Here is a 13,086-nt window from a genome sequence, read left to right on the forward strand (position 1 = left end):
AGTTACCTTGTGCTCTCACTCACTAAGTGTAGTCTGGTAAGGCATAGACTACAAAAAAAAAAAAAAAAATGCCCGGGCTTGGGAGTGGTTGCAAGGCAATAGAGACGCCTTGACAGTATGAAGGCCTTCTACCTCAAAGAATTCCAAGATCCCTACCTGCTCTACAAAGGCCCTAGAGAGCGTTTTGGTCGGACAAATCCTCCTACCTATGAGCAAAGGCCTACCTCTGTGCCAGAACAAAGAACAAAGAACAAAGCAGCTGTCACCTCATCAACCACAGAAACTGCAATCCGTCCAGTCTCCTACTACATGCTCTGCTACAGTTAAAAGTCAAGACAAAGCCCTGCCTCTCCTTCCTCATTGCCTCTGCACAGCTGCAATCGTACTGCTGCAGCTCTTCTGGAGACCAACAGCAGTTTCTACAGTTGCTGCCACCAATGAGCCTGTGGCTAAAAAATGAGTGTCTCCACTGTGCTCCACTCCACTATCCCTTCTTCCTGTAAGTATGTCAGAACCAAAATGATCTGTTGTCTGCCTAATTTTGAGGAATAATCTTTTTGGTTTGAAGAAGGATAATACTGTATGTTTCACTTTATCTTTCTTCTTTGTCTATTTCAATTTTAAAGGTACCTCCTTGAATTCCTCCCTCACCATATCGATTGCCTCTGAAAAAACAAAAGCTACACCTCCTCTGTAAACGTCTCCTCTGACCTTGATGAATACGGATCAAGGCTTCCTCTCACACCTGTGTCCAGCAACAGGCACCAATGATACTCTGGCCTACTTCTCCTCTTGTAAGTATTTTGAAAACTCTCTGATGAAATGTTAAGATTTTCTGCATCGTTTTGGTTTGAGAAAAAAAAATAAGGATTGGACTGTATGTTTCACTTTATCTTTTGTCCACTCTAATTCTTAAGGTACCTTATTAAATGCCGTCCTCTGACCATGAAAAATACATCAAGGCCTCCTCTGATACTGGTGTCCAGCAACAGGCACCATTGAGCCTCTGGCTTCCTCCTCCTCTTGTAAGTGTCTTAATGCCTCTCTTATGAAATGTTAACAATTTTTGCATCATTTTGAGAAATTAAGGTTTTGGTTTGAGAAACATCTTAAGGATTTGGCTGGCTTTCCTCATCATACCCATTTTCTCTGCACAGACACAAGCTACAGCTCCTCCACAAACACCTCAGCTGACCTTCTCTCACACTGGTATCCATCAACAAGCTCCTGTGAGCCTCTGGCCTCCTCCTCCTGCTGTAAGTATCTCGAAGTCTCTCATGATAAATGTTAACATTTTCTCCATCATTTTGATAAATTAAGATTTTGGGCTGTATGTCTCACTTTATCTTATGTCCACTCTAATTTTTAAGGCACCTCCCTCACCAAACCCGCTGCCTCAGCAAAGACAGCAGCTACAGCTCCTCAAAACATCTGACAGCTCCTCATCATCTGACACTGGTGTCCAGTGAGCTTTCAGCCTCCTCCTCCTGTAAGTATCTAAACACCTCTCCTGTGAAATGTTAAGATTTTCTGCATTCTGGTTTAAGAGAAACCTTAAGGACTGGACTGTATCTCTCACTTCATCTTTCTTCTTTGTATTCTACCATTTTTTAAGGTACCACCACATTCCTCTCTCACTGTACTCACTGCTGCAAACACAGCAGCTTGTTGCCACAACTGCCTTCCTCCTCTTCCTGTGAAACGCCTCTCCTCTGAAATGTTAAAATTTTCAGCATCGTTTTGAGAAATAATGTTTTTGCTTCAAGAAAAACTATAAGGATTGTGCTGTGTGTCTCCACAGTTGATGCCACAACAAGCACCAATCATCAGCATCATTGTAATCACCATCTTGCCAAATCTTTGTGCTCCACTCCACTATTCCTCTCGTAAGTATGCCAAAGCCTCACCAGTGAAATGGTAAGATTTTCTGTATCATTTTGAAAAATTATGGTTTTGGTTTGAGAAGTAGCCTGTATGTCTCACTTTCTCTTTTGTCCACTGTCTTTTTATTAAGGTGCCTCTGCTCAGCTCTCTGAGATCTGCCTCTTTTCTCTCCAAGCAGAACACGGAGAGAACCAGTGTAAGTTTAATGTGGACCTTTTACCTCTGAAAGTTGTCTTTGTTTTAGCAGATATGTGTCTGATATATAAATTAATTCATGTTGTGCCACTGCCACTGAAACGATGTGTGTCATTCTACAGGAACAATGCACAGCCTGTTCAGAAACACAGAAGTATTTGCTCCTGTACTCTCAGACTAAGGAGTAGCTTCTTCCCTCAGGCTGTGAGACTGCCTCAATCATCCTCAGCTCTCTGCCATGCAACATCCAATCATCCAACTACGAAACCTTGCTATACAACCCTGTGTTGTATAATTGTAAATAAATCTGCCTTGCCTTTTGTACCTCTTGTGTTGAATTTATTTGTCTTTGATTGTCTGTTACCACCAGTGGTGGAAAGAGTACTCAAGTAGAAGTACTGTTACATTGCTAAAATATTACTCAATTACAAGAAGAAGTACTGGTGTTAGAAAAATACTGAAGTAAAAGTACAAAGTATTTGTTGTAAAAACTACTCAGAGTATTAGTTACGTTTAACTGTTGATGTCATGTCACCTCTCCAGACTAAGGTTGCAAATTTTGTGTGTTATCCTACAAGTGATTAATCATTAATAATTTATATGTCTTAAAACACATTTCCTTTTTTGGTAATTTTTTTTTTCTCATTTTAAGTCCAAGTTAAATTTTCCTTATTCAACAAATGACTCCACCAGACAAAACGGTGTCAAATGAGGTGCAATTACTGCCATGACTATTGATTAAATATCCATCAATACATTTTTAATCAGTTAAATTCTTAACTGCAATTAAGTGATTACTGATTAATGATTGATTTGTTACTCCAAATGTATGCTGCCACAGTATTTTGATTTGGTTTTCATTTGTATGTCCTGGTTTTCCACTGTTCCGTTTGTGATCAGATCATATTATCGGCCACTAAAATGCAGACGAAAGGTTTGGATATTAATTGAAATTGTACTCAGTACTCAACTATGATTGTAAAAGTAACTAAGTAGATTATACCTTGTAATGAATATTTAAGTACATGTACAGTACAGACTTAAAAGTCACACATAGTCCACAAAGAAATACACTGTAAAAGACACGACAGATGTTTTCTGGTGTGCTTTATTAATTAGCTTATTTATATTCTACATTTATGTCTCATCATTACACAAGAAAACTTGAAAAAAGCCATAAATTCAAATAAACAAATATTCAAAATCACAAAGCTTTTTCATCTCCAAATGACACAACCAACAACTGAGTGACAAACATTCATCCAACTCTCTTTCTATCAGACACAGCGGGGACAATAAAGCACTGACTGGTGTGTTTTCTGCTCTGCTGTTGGTTCTCCATCACGCTGAACTGTGCACAGTATCTGCAGAACTAAGTGACATCTCCCCTGAAAATAACCCCGTCCTTAATAAAAGCTTTGCACTTCAAGTACAATCTGGTGTTGAACCAGTAAATAAATGAACATAAGAATCCATTTCAGTCATAAACATGAATCATTCACAGGTAGTATTCTGTTGTTCGTTATGCCTTCATGGAAGGTGAGATGGCTACTCCAAACTGCCGAAGCAAAGGCGAGCTAGTAGCACGAACGCATACAGAAACAGATCCGGTCTACAGTGAAAATGTGAGCTGAATATGACACGAACGGGGAAGCAGTCAGTCACTGAGATATTCTAACTTTTCAGGGGAATGAGAGTACGCGGTGTTGTGTTATATACAAAATAAATTAACGTGGTGTGAAATCAACTTCAACCAAGTTCTACATGTACTTTTACCTTATGTTTCGAGAAAGAATACCATTTTATAAGACTTGTAAATTAAAAGAAAGAAAGAAATCTGTATTCACAAAAATATATTATTTAAATAATAGCATTCCGTCTATAGTTTGTTCAAAGTCGTTTGCTTAATCTTGAAGAAATAGGCCAAAAAGTGCAAAGCATGCAACAAACCAGGACAACATGACAAAATGATCACTGGCAGAGAGAAAATAACAGTGTCTCTTTGATGCTAAACTGCAGATTTTCATCTTTTCTTGACCTTTTCAGTGATACGCGTGGAAGTAGTAGAAGTGACAAGTAATTCAGGCTTTTAGTCTCTAATATTTTGGATTCCCCGTTGTTATACAGGTGGTTCCTTTACCTTGGCAGCTACAGTAACTCAACGTAGAGGAAGACAGTCCTCACTGGTTCATTAGTTTTGTGCTCCACAGGACAGAACGCAGATGGTTTGTGCCTCGAAGGCAGCGTTAACAAAGTCTGTGTTTTTCCTGTGGGCCTCTGTATCACTGTTCAGATCCAAACTACAAGCTCTGGAGCTAAGCTAACATGAGGATGCGAAGCAGAGAGTAGTTATCTAGTAGCCATACAGGTACAGCAGCATTGGTCCACTGTTGGGCTCCGTGGCCCTACATTGTCAAAAGGCATGCTGAGGGCCTCACAGTGTTTCTAGGAGGGAAACAGAAAAACAGGTTTCAGGTTTTAAATTTGTATGTAGCGGTGCTTTACATTGAGAATGAATCATTTTTTCACTTAAGAGTATTAGGGCCAGTCATAAAGGAAAACAATGAGAGAAGGAAGTTTTTAAATTTTGACTTTCGTATTGAAATGTCAGGAATAAAGTTGAAAGGCTGCAAGTAGAGTAGAGCAGTCAAGAATAAATTTGAAATGTCAAGAATAAAATCAAAATGTCGAGAAGAAAGCTGAAGAGTCAACAATAATTTCTAAAAGACAAGGAAGTCAAATTTTACATTTCAAGTCAAAATTTCAAGAATAAAGTTTTAATAATTTTGGAAAGTGAAGAATTAAGTCAAAATGTTGACAATAAAGTTAAGCCACAAAGTAAAGAATAAAGATGAAAAGTTGAGAATAAGATTTAAAATTCAAAAATAAATTCAAAATCTTGAGAATAAAGTCAAAGTGTTGAGAATACGGTCAAATGCTTGGCACTAATACCAAAACTTCAACTTCATTCTTGACATTTTGACTAAAGCAAAATAAAAAATAAAAAAATCTTCCTCCCTTCGCCTCTCTTTTTCCTCTCATGTCTCTTCAAAAATGACTTATGTTGGCTAACATTTAAATACGACTCACCTGTCTAGCTCTCTGGAGACGGAGCATGTGTGGAGTGGCACTTGTTTTTCTGCAGTGAGAGAAGATGCACAGAATTAGTGCACTGGAGCAAACACATGTATGAACACTGGTTTGTGAGCCAGTCTAATGATCACAGAGGTGCACAGTAAATTCACTGCAGCAAATACTGTTAATATTTAAGCAGAAAAACTGAAACCTGTTTTCATAAACAGACAGGAAATATTTTTTTATATATATATATATAATAAGTATCAGCTAAATCACATTACCTTCTGGTTCAGTCGATAGTGCAGACTCCGGTCTGAGAGCCAGGGGTGTTTGAGGGACTCTGCTGCGCTCACCCTCCAGCTTTTGCTCTTCACCAGCAGACGGGTGATGAAGTCTTTGGCCTCGTCGGAGGTGTCCGTAAACTCCTCCTCCTCGAAGTTCCACTGACAGGCCAGGATGTTGCTCAGGGTCTCGTTGTCCTCATCCCCCAGAAACGGAGACAAGCCGCTGAGCCTGGACCAGGAGGAGACACACAGTTCAGAGATCCTTCTGTACTGTGTTTCTTTTTATGTATACACACTATGTGTGAATGTGCATTTACAACTCACAGCATGTAAGTGATGACGCCGAGGCTGTGGGGAATGAAACAAACTCATAGTTGATGACTTCAGGAGCTAAAAATCCAGGCGTTCCAAAGGTGACCCTCAGCTTCTCCCTGGGTTTTTACCTGTCAGAGGCATTAGAGCAGAAACATAAGAGGTGTACTGTACCTCAGGCTGACAAAGTCCTCTAATAAAAGATTTAACTGTACACAGATTTTACCTCCTTGCCAGGCCAAAGTCAATAATTTTAATCTTGTTAGTAGCTCTGCTGACACAAAGAATATTCTCTGGCTGAAAAAGAACAAAAGAGGAACATTACAGATGTAAAAAATCAATGCAATTCAGTTAAATTGTGTGTTTTTTGTTGATTTTCAAACACATTTTATCCTCTGGGGTGACATGCCCAAGAGAAATAGTCATTAAAACAGGACAGAAAGCATTGTGTGCAAACTTTTTTTTTTAATGCTGGGGCATCCTGTCATCCATGTGGACATTTCTTATGGTTTTTTGAAAGCATTAACAGTTGTTTCACTGGGTTTAATCCCACTAAGGAGCCACAGTTGAGTATTTAGTTTTAGTTTAGTTCAGAAAGCTAAGTGCATAATATGTAAATTCTGCCACAAGGAGATCTCTCACATTAAAACAATAACAAAAGATGTAGCTTGATGTTATAATATTAAAGTTTTATTCAAATCTGGCTTAGTCACATTTGCCGACTTCCTCCCTCACTCTGACATATTTGACGTATTCTATGTTTTCCAGGAAGTTGTAGCAACTAGCAACAAACTAGTGACAGCATCAAGAAATGGGCTGTTCCCGAGAATAAATGACAGATTTCTCCATGCTTGAAGATTATTGGAAACCTCTGGTACACAACTCAACAAAAGTATAACATATGTCTAGTGTTTTTAGATATTTTAATGCTAAAATGTTACATATTGTGGCTTTAAGATGAGGAAACTGCTAAACTACTGCTAACTGTAGCTGCTGTTACCTTCTTATCCCAATTAGCTGTGCAGCTAGCAGTTTATTAGCTGACTCTGCCTGGACTGGGAGCTCAAAGCACAGGGAAGTGTTAGTTAGCCTCCAGAAAACTGGAGCTGGACCAGGGACAAACACATCCTCAGAGGCTGATCAAGGCCAGTTTAATGACAGGAAATACAGTAGAGTGGTGAGAGGTGCAGCTCAGACCAGAACTCTGGTGTGAAACAGGAGAGGAGCGAGAGGGATCAGTCAAGAGAACTGAGCGGGGGTTACAGCGGCGTCGGCCCCTGGGTGCCAGGAGGTGAACACAGCATGAAAAAAACCTTGGTGTCGATGGACTGAGGGGCACCACAGTGATTTACCATACAGATTGATTCTGAATATTATACAGTAGTGGAAAAAAGTTTTCGGACGCCCTTAAAATTTTACACAATCTCAAATATTATCATGAAATATTTGTTGAAAAATCTTTTGGTAACACTTTCTATGAAGGTCTAGTTTATAATGCATTAGGAGCACATGCATAAGACGTTATAATGCATTTATAATGCTTCATACATGTCATTATAATGGTGCATAATCATGTATAAGAACTTATATCAAGGTTTATAAAGTATTACAAGTGTGGACATAATGTATTATAAATTAAGCACTTATAATGTTTTATACCTGCATACTCAAGTGACAAGTGTTTGAATGAAGAATCTGAAGTCCTGGGTCACATAAGACATTATAACATCCTTACTCTAGCCAGTAGTAGAGACACACATAGAACTGCTCAACATACAACAGATACTAAATGCTCGGTTACAGAAAGGGCGTAATGCCTTATAAATATCAATAATATGTTATAGGATGACTTTAAGAGCTTTTAGTAATTAATAATAAAGTAATTAGTAATAAATAAATTATAATCACTTAGGAGCAGTTTTTTTTTCTGGCTGTAAGTGTGAGTTAAAAATTATACACCATAATGATCTTTTTTTTGGAAACTTTAATGTTTATTGGTTTTTTTGTTAGAACAGTCAACCCCACAAATTGAGAATGTCAACTTCTGACTTTTTTCACAAATAGGAAAAAAAAAAAAATCACACATATAAGAAAATAAAAAATACAATAAACAAAAGTAAAAACACAACAGTCATGGTTATGGGTGTCTGTAGTCTAAAAAGGGCATACACAAGTTCATTATCTTGAGGATTAAATATCCATAGGTCCATGCTCATTTTCCTTTTTTGTCGTAGACCATCCATTTCCTCCATTTGCACATAAACACATTTTCTCTCAATCTAAGCAAATAGGTCATTTTTTCCATATTATAAATCTCTCTCACAATTTCTAACCAATGTTCTATGGTAGGAGGGTCTGCTTTACACCAATTTCTTGTTATTGCCTTCTTACTTGTTACCAACAATATCCTGATTAAATACCTATCATTATCAATGACATAGTTGTTTATATTACACAGGTATATAACTTTACATTCCCTTGGTATTGGATATCCCAAAATGTCTTTAATTATATCGCTTACATTTTTCCAAAATAAATTTAATTTATGGCACTCCCAAAAAATGTGTGCATGGTTTGCCTCTCTATTCCCACACATCCTCCAACATGCTTGTTGTGAACCACTTTGTTTGCTCTTTATTGTAGGTGTGATGAAATAGCGGGTCAGGTTTTTCCACCCAAACTCCCTCCATGTCTTTGAACTTGTAGTAGTATGTTGTGTTTCACACATGTTGAGCCATTCATCCCTTGTAATTTCAATGTTTAGCTCTCTCTCCCATTTTGCCTTGATGTACATAGTTGAGGAAGGTTTGCAATCTCTAAAATTTTGGTCAATCCAGCTTGGTTTGAATCTATCATCATAGGCAAACCAACTCAACAAGTTCACCTCCCTTTCCAATTTATATTGTTTAATCAAGTCAGACCAAATATTCAACGTGTGAAAACTTATTGGGTCTATGGAGTCTTGTAAAACCTTGATCTCTTTAATATTACCAATTAGGGACTGGACAGGAATATTAGCCACAGTCATCTCAATATCTTTCCACTTTGCACAATAATCCTTGTCACACCACTTAATTATTGGTGCAAGCTGTGCTGCATGGTAGTAATCTTTTAAATTTGGGAGTGCCATACCACCCTTGTCTTTGGTCAGTTGCAATGTGCAATATATTATTCGTGGTTTTTTACCATTCCATATAAATCTAGATATCATCCTGTCCCAAATTTAAAACCTTTCTTGAGGAATCTTAATAGGAGGCGACTGAAAGACGTACAGCAGCCGAGGAAGGATGTTCATCTTGATTACTTCAATTCTTGAAGAGAAGTCTAATGGGATGACTGACCATCTCTCAATGTCTCTTTTAATCTGTGAATGAATCTGGTCATAATTTGTTCTGTATAAATGATTCAATTGTTTTGTTAGGGTCACACCGAGATATCTCATTGTTTTTGAGTTCCATTTCAGTGGGAAATTTCCACTAATTTCTTGAGATGGAGTATAATGAAAACATAAAATCTGTGTTTTATTTACATTTATCTTATAACCTGCATGGTCTCCATACATGTTTATAAGATGCATCAAATGAGGAATACCGGTATTAGGGCTGTCTAAATATATTATAATATCTAAATATATTATAATATCATCCGCGAATAAACTAATTATGTGTTTCTGTCCTTTAATATAAATTCCCTTTAATTCCTCACTCTGCCTCACAGCCTGAGCAAACGGCTCAATGTATAAAGCAAAGAGCAGAGGGGAAAGACAACAGCCCTGTCGTGTGCCCCTGTTTAGCATTATTCTTTCTGTGAGACTACCATTTATTTTTATTCTAGCTGTTGGGTTTCGATATATAGTTTTTATGCACTTAATCGAGTCTTCATTGAACCCAAACCGTTCTAAAACCAGATACAGGAAGTTCCAATTGACACTGTCAAAAGCCTTTTCGGCATCAAGGCTTACCAGGATGGAACTGCTTTTCCTTTTTTCTATTGTATTAATTATTTGCAGAGTCCTCCTGATGCTGTCTTGTGTTTGACGTCCGACAATGAAACCGGTTTGGTCTTCATCAATTAAATCAGTTATAAATTTCTCAAATCTCTTTGCTAAGATAGATGTGTATATCTTGTAGTCTACATTAAGAATAGATATGGGTCTAAAATTACTGCAGTATTCTGTGTATTTCCCCTCTTTGGGTATTACGGAAATGGTTGCTTCACTCCAAGAGGGTGGTAACTGGCCCTCTTTAAGAGTCCAATTAAAGGATGCTGTTAGAAGAGGTATCAGCTCCTCTTTAAAGGCCCGATACCACTCCAACGGAAAACCGTCACTTCCAGGTGACTTACCGGCTTTGAGTCTAGATATGGCCTTTGATACCTCCTCGAGTGTGATAGGAGCTGTGAGGCTGTTGTTCTGCTTTTCCCCAATATTCGGTAAGTCAAGAGAATTGAGGAACTGCCTTTTTGCTTCCTCATTAGAGGAGGGCGGTTGTGTGTATAATATCTTATAATATTCTTTGAATGTATTTTCTATTTCTGTTGTGTCATGTTTCAGTTGGCCTGAGTAAGGGTCTCTGATCTTATGTATAGTGTGTAGGATTGTTGTTTCCTAAGTCGCCTTGCTAGTAGTCTGGTGGCTTTAGGGCCTTCTTCATAGTACTCCTGTTTTACAAATCTAAGCTTTTTCTCTATTTCTCCTTCCAAAATATTGTCTATCTCCCGTTTAATATTTTTTATTTCCTGTAGGAGCTCTGTTTTGTGGGTAAGTTGATATTTTATTTCCATGTTTTTTAAATTTTCGGTCAAATTTAGATACGTAGCTTGTTTTAATTTCTTTTGTAGTGAAGTGATGGCTATTAATTTCCCCGTATGACTGCCTTCATAGCATCCCATAGAATAGTCGGACTTATCTCTTCTGTGTCATTTTCTTCAATGTATTTTTTTATTTCCAGTCTAATTTGTTTGGTTACTGTTTTGTTGTTCAATATGCCAACATTTAGCCTCCAGGTGGTATGTTTTTGTCTTCTATTCAGATGTATAGATAAGTGAACTGCATTATGATCCGAGATGTCAGCCACCCCAATTTCACAGTTTTCCACTTTATGCAAATCCCAACTATTCATAAACACATAATCAATCCTAGAGTGAGTATTTTGCACAAAGGAGTAGTGTGTATATTCTTTTTCCAGTGGATGGAGTTCTCTCCATACATCGACCAATCCGTGTTCCCTCAAATATACATTCATGGTTTTACTCAAATGGGTGTTATTCCTTTTTATATACTTGTTGTGTCAATCCTTGGATCTAATGTCACATTAAAATCCCCTGCACACAGCACGATGCCCTCTATTTCTGATGCAATGACTGTGAATAGGGATTTGAAAAAATGTTTGTCACTCTCTGGAGGGGCCTATACGTTAACCAATGTGACCATCTCGTTTTCCAATATTCCCTTGACTATAACATACCGCCCTTCTTTGTCATTGATTTCTTTTAGGCATTCAAATTTAACCGAGTTTTGTATAAGTATTGCCACTCCTCTTTTGTGACTGTGCCTGTATGTGCTATAAAATGTATTTCTAAAACCAAATTTCTTTAATTTCTCATGTTCTTCCTGAGATAGGTGTGTTTCCTGCATAAAGATAATTTGGGCCTTGAGTTTCTCATTTTCAGAATTACTTTACTTCTTTTGACTAGGTTGTTTAGCCCATTCACATTCATTGTCACCAGAGAGATATTGTTCATATTCTTCTTATAGGTTTGTACATTTCCTTGAGATGCCCCTAGCGATAACAAACATAGTGATGCTTGTGTAGTAATAACCATGACAATAATTAACAGCCTTAAGAACATTAGGCAACTCAATGTCAAATAATAAACACTTCAAACTGCAAAAAGTAGGTACAAGCCTCCCACAGCACATTCGTGGGTTGGTGGGAATATCTCATAGAACATGAGGGCCCCTCTCCGGTAAGGTCTGATCCTATTGTCCATAGACTCTTACACATCAACCTTAAAAAATATGTTGCTGCCAATCAGTCTCAACAGAAAAGACAATTTACTGACCAATTGGAGGTGTATAATCATTACTTCTCCAAAATATTCATCCCTTCCCCCTCATCATATACCTAGGATGTCCATTATTTCCTCTGAAATTCTTGTAGTTTTTGTTTAGCTCGAGCACCTGTGTCGACTACGTTTCCAGTCTGTTGCCATGGTATTGCCCTCTGGAGTCGCTCTTCCATCGCCGTCCTGGCTGCCCCTCTCCCCGGTGACTCGATCTCAAATCCTCTCCTGTTCATCTCCCTTGCAGCCTCCTCCGCGTTCTCGTATGTTCGGGGGCCGTTTTCCCAGTGGATTCTGATTTTAGATAGAGGTGTTTGGAAACGAATTCCTCTCTCTTTTAAGACTGTTTTAATGCCGATGTATTCTTTTCTTTTTTTAATAATTTCTGTGGCATAATCATGGTCGAAAAACACGCCCCGACCTTGATGCTGAATTTTCCTTTTCCATGCTTCCTTCAGTACCATCTCTTTTACCGTGTACTGTAGAAAGTTCACCACAATGGATCTTGGCGGCTTGTCGGAGTCCGGTTTCGGCATTAGGGCTCGGTGTGCTCGCTGTATTTGCAGGTCTGTTTCTGCTGGTAGGGAAAGTTCTGTTCTCAGGAGTTGTTCAATGAAGTTGGAGACGGAGCCTCCCTCCGCTCCTTCTTTCAGGCCAAAAATACGAATGTTGTTCCGTCGGTTTCTTCCCTCTTGGTCCGTCAGTCTGTCCTGGAGTATTTTCTGCTGTTTTAGAGACTGGAGTAGGGCCTCTTTTACCTCCATATTCCAGTTTTCTATCTCGTCGATTCTCTGCTCGGCTCCCTCAACTCTTGCCGTTTGTGTTGCTAACTCTTTCGAAGTATCTGTGAGCTTTTGGTCAATGTTCCTCTTAAATTCCTCGAGTTCTTGCTTCATATCTTTTTTAATTTCCTCTTTGAATGCAGTGAACTCTGTCTTAAGCTCCGTTTTGAAATCCTGTATTTCTTTGACGATGTCTTTGAAACCTGAGCGAAGCACCTCCATTGCATCGACATCCATGTGCACCCCCTCTTCGCCCTCCATGTCGAGTATGTCTCCTCCATCTTCGTTGGTCATTTCGGGTTGTTTTTCCCGGTTGTTGATGTTTGTTTGTCTTTTAGATCTTCTTCCCCTTTCCATTTCTAGTTGTAACGTATTTATTTATTTTTAAGTGTTTGAATTCGGGGCTTTTTATCGAGTTTTGATCGGGAGCTAGTTAGTTATGCTGCCATCTTGGGTCAGGCCCCACCTCTCTCCCCCACCATAATGAT

General features: G+C 38.5%; 1 long non-coding RNA gene across 2 annotated transcripts; it reads left to right on the forward strand.

Moving 5' to 3' along the window:
* The first annotated feature begins 212 nt into the window (after positions 1-212).
* LOC146327273 (uncharacterized) lies at positions 213-2,336 on the forward strand. Of its 2 annotated transcripts, XR_014770587.1 has the most exons (7): positions 213-499; positions 627-1,025; positions 1,158-1,256; positions 1,371-1,489; positions 1,802-1,886; positions 2,015-2,080; positions 2,202-2,336. It is a non-coding gene; the product is annotated as an uncharacterized LOC146327273 (long non-coding RNA). The 2 variants fall into 2 exon arrangements; XR_014770588.1 differs by lacking the exons at positions 1,802-1,886; positions 2,015-2,080; positions 2,202-2,336 and adding an exon at positions 1,616-1,682.
* The last annotated feature ends 10,750 nt before the right edge of the window (positions 2,337-13,086 follow it).

The sequence above is a fragment of the Lutjanus erythropterus genome, chromosome 5 (assembly GCF_056507025.1).
Source record: "Lutjanus erythropterus isolate fLutEry1 chromosome 5, fLutEry1.hap2, whole genome shotgun sequence".
Classification (NCBI taxonomy): Eukaryota; Metazoa; Chordata; class Actinopteri; order Lutjaniformes; family Lutjanidae; genus Lutjanus; species Lutjanus erythropterus.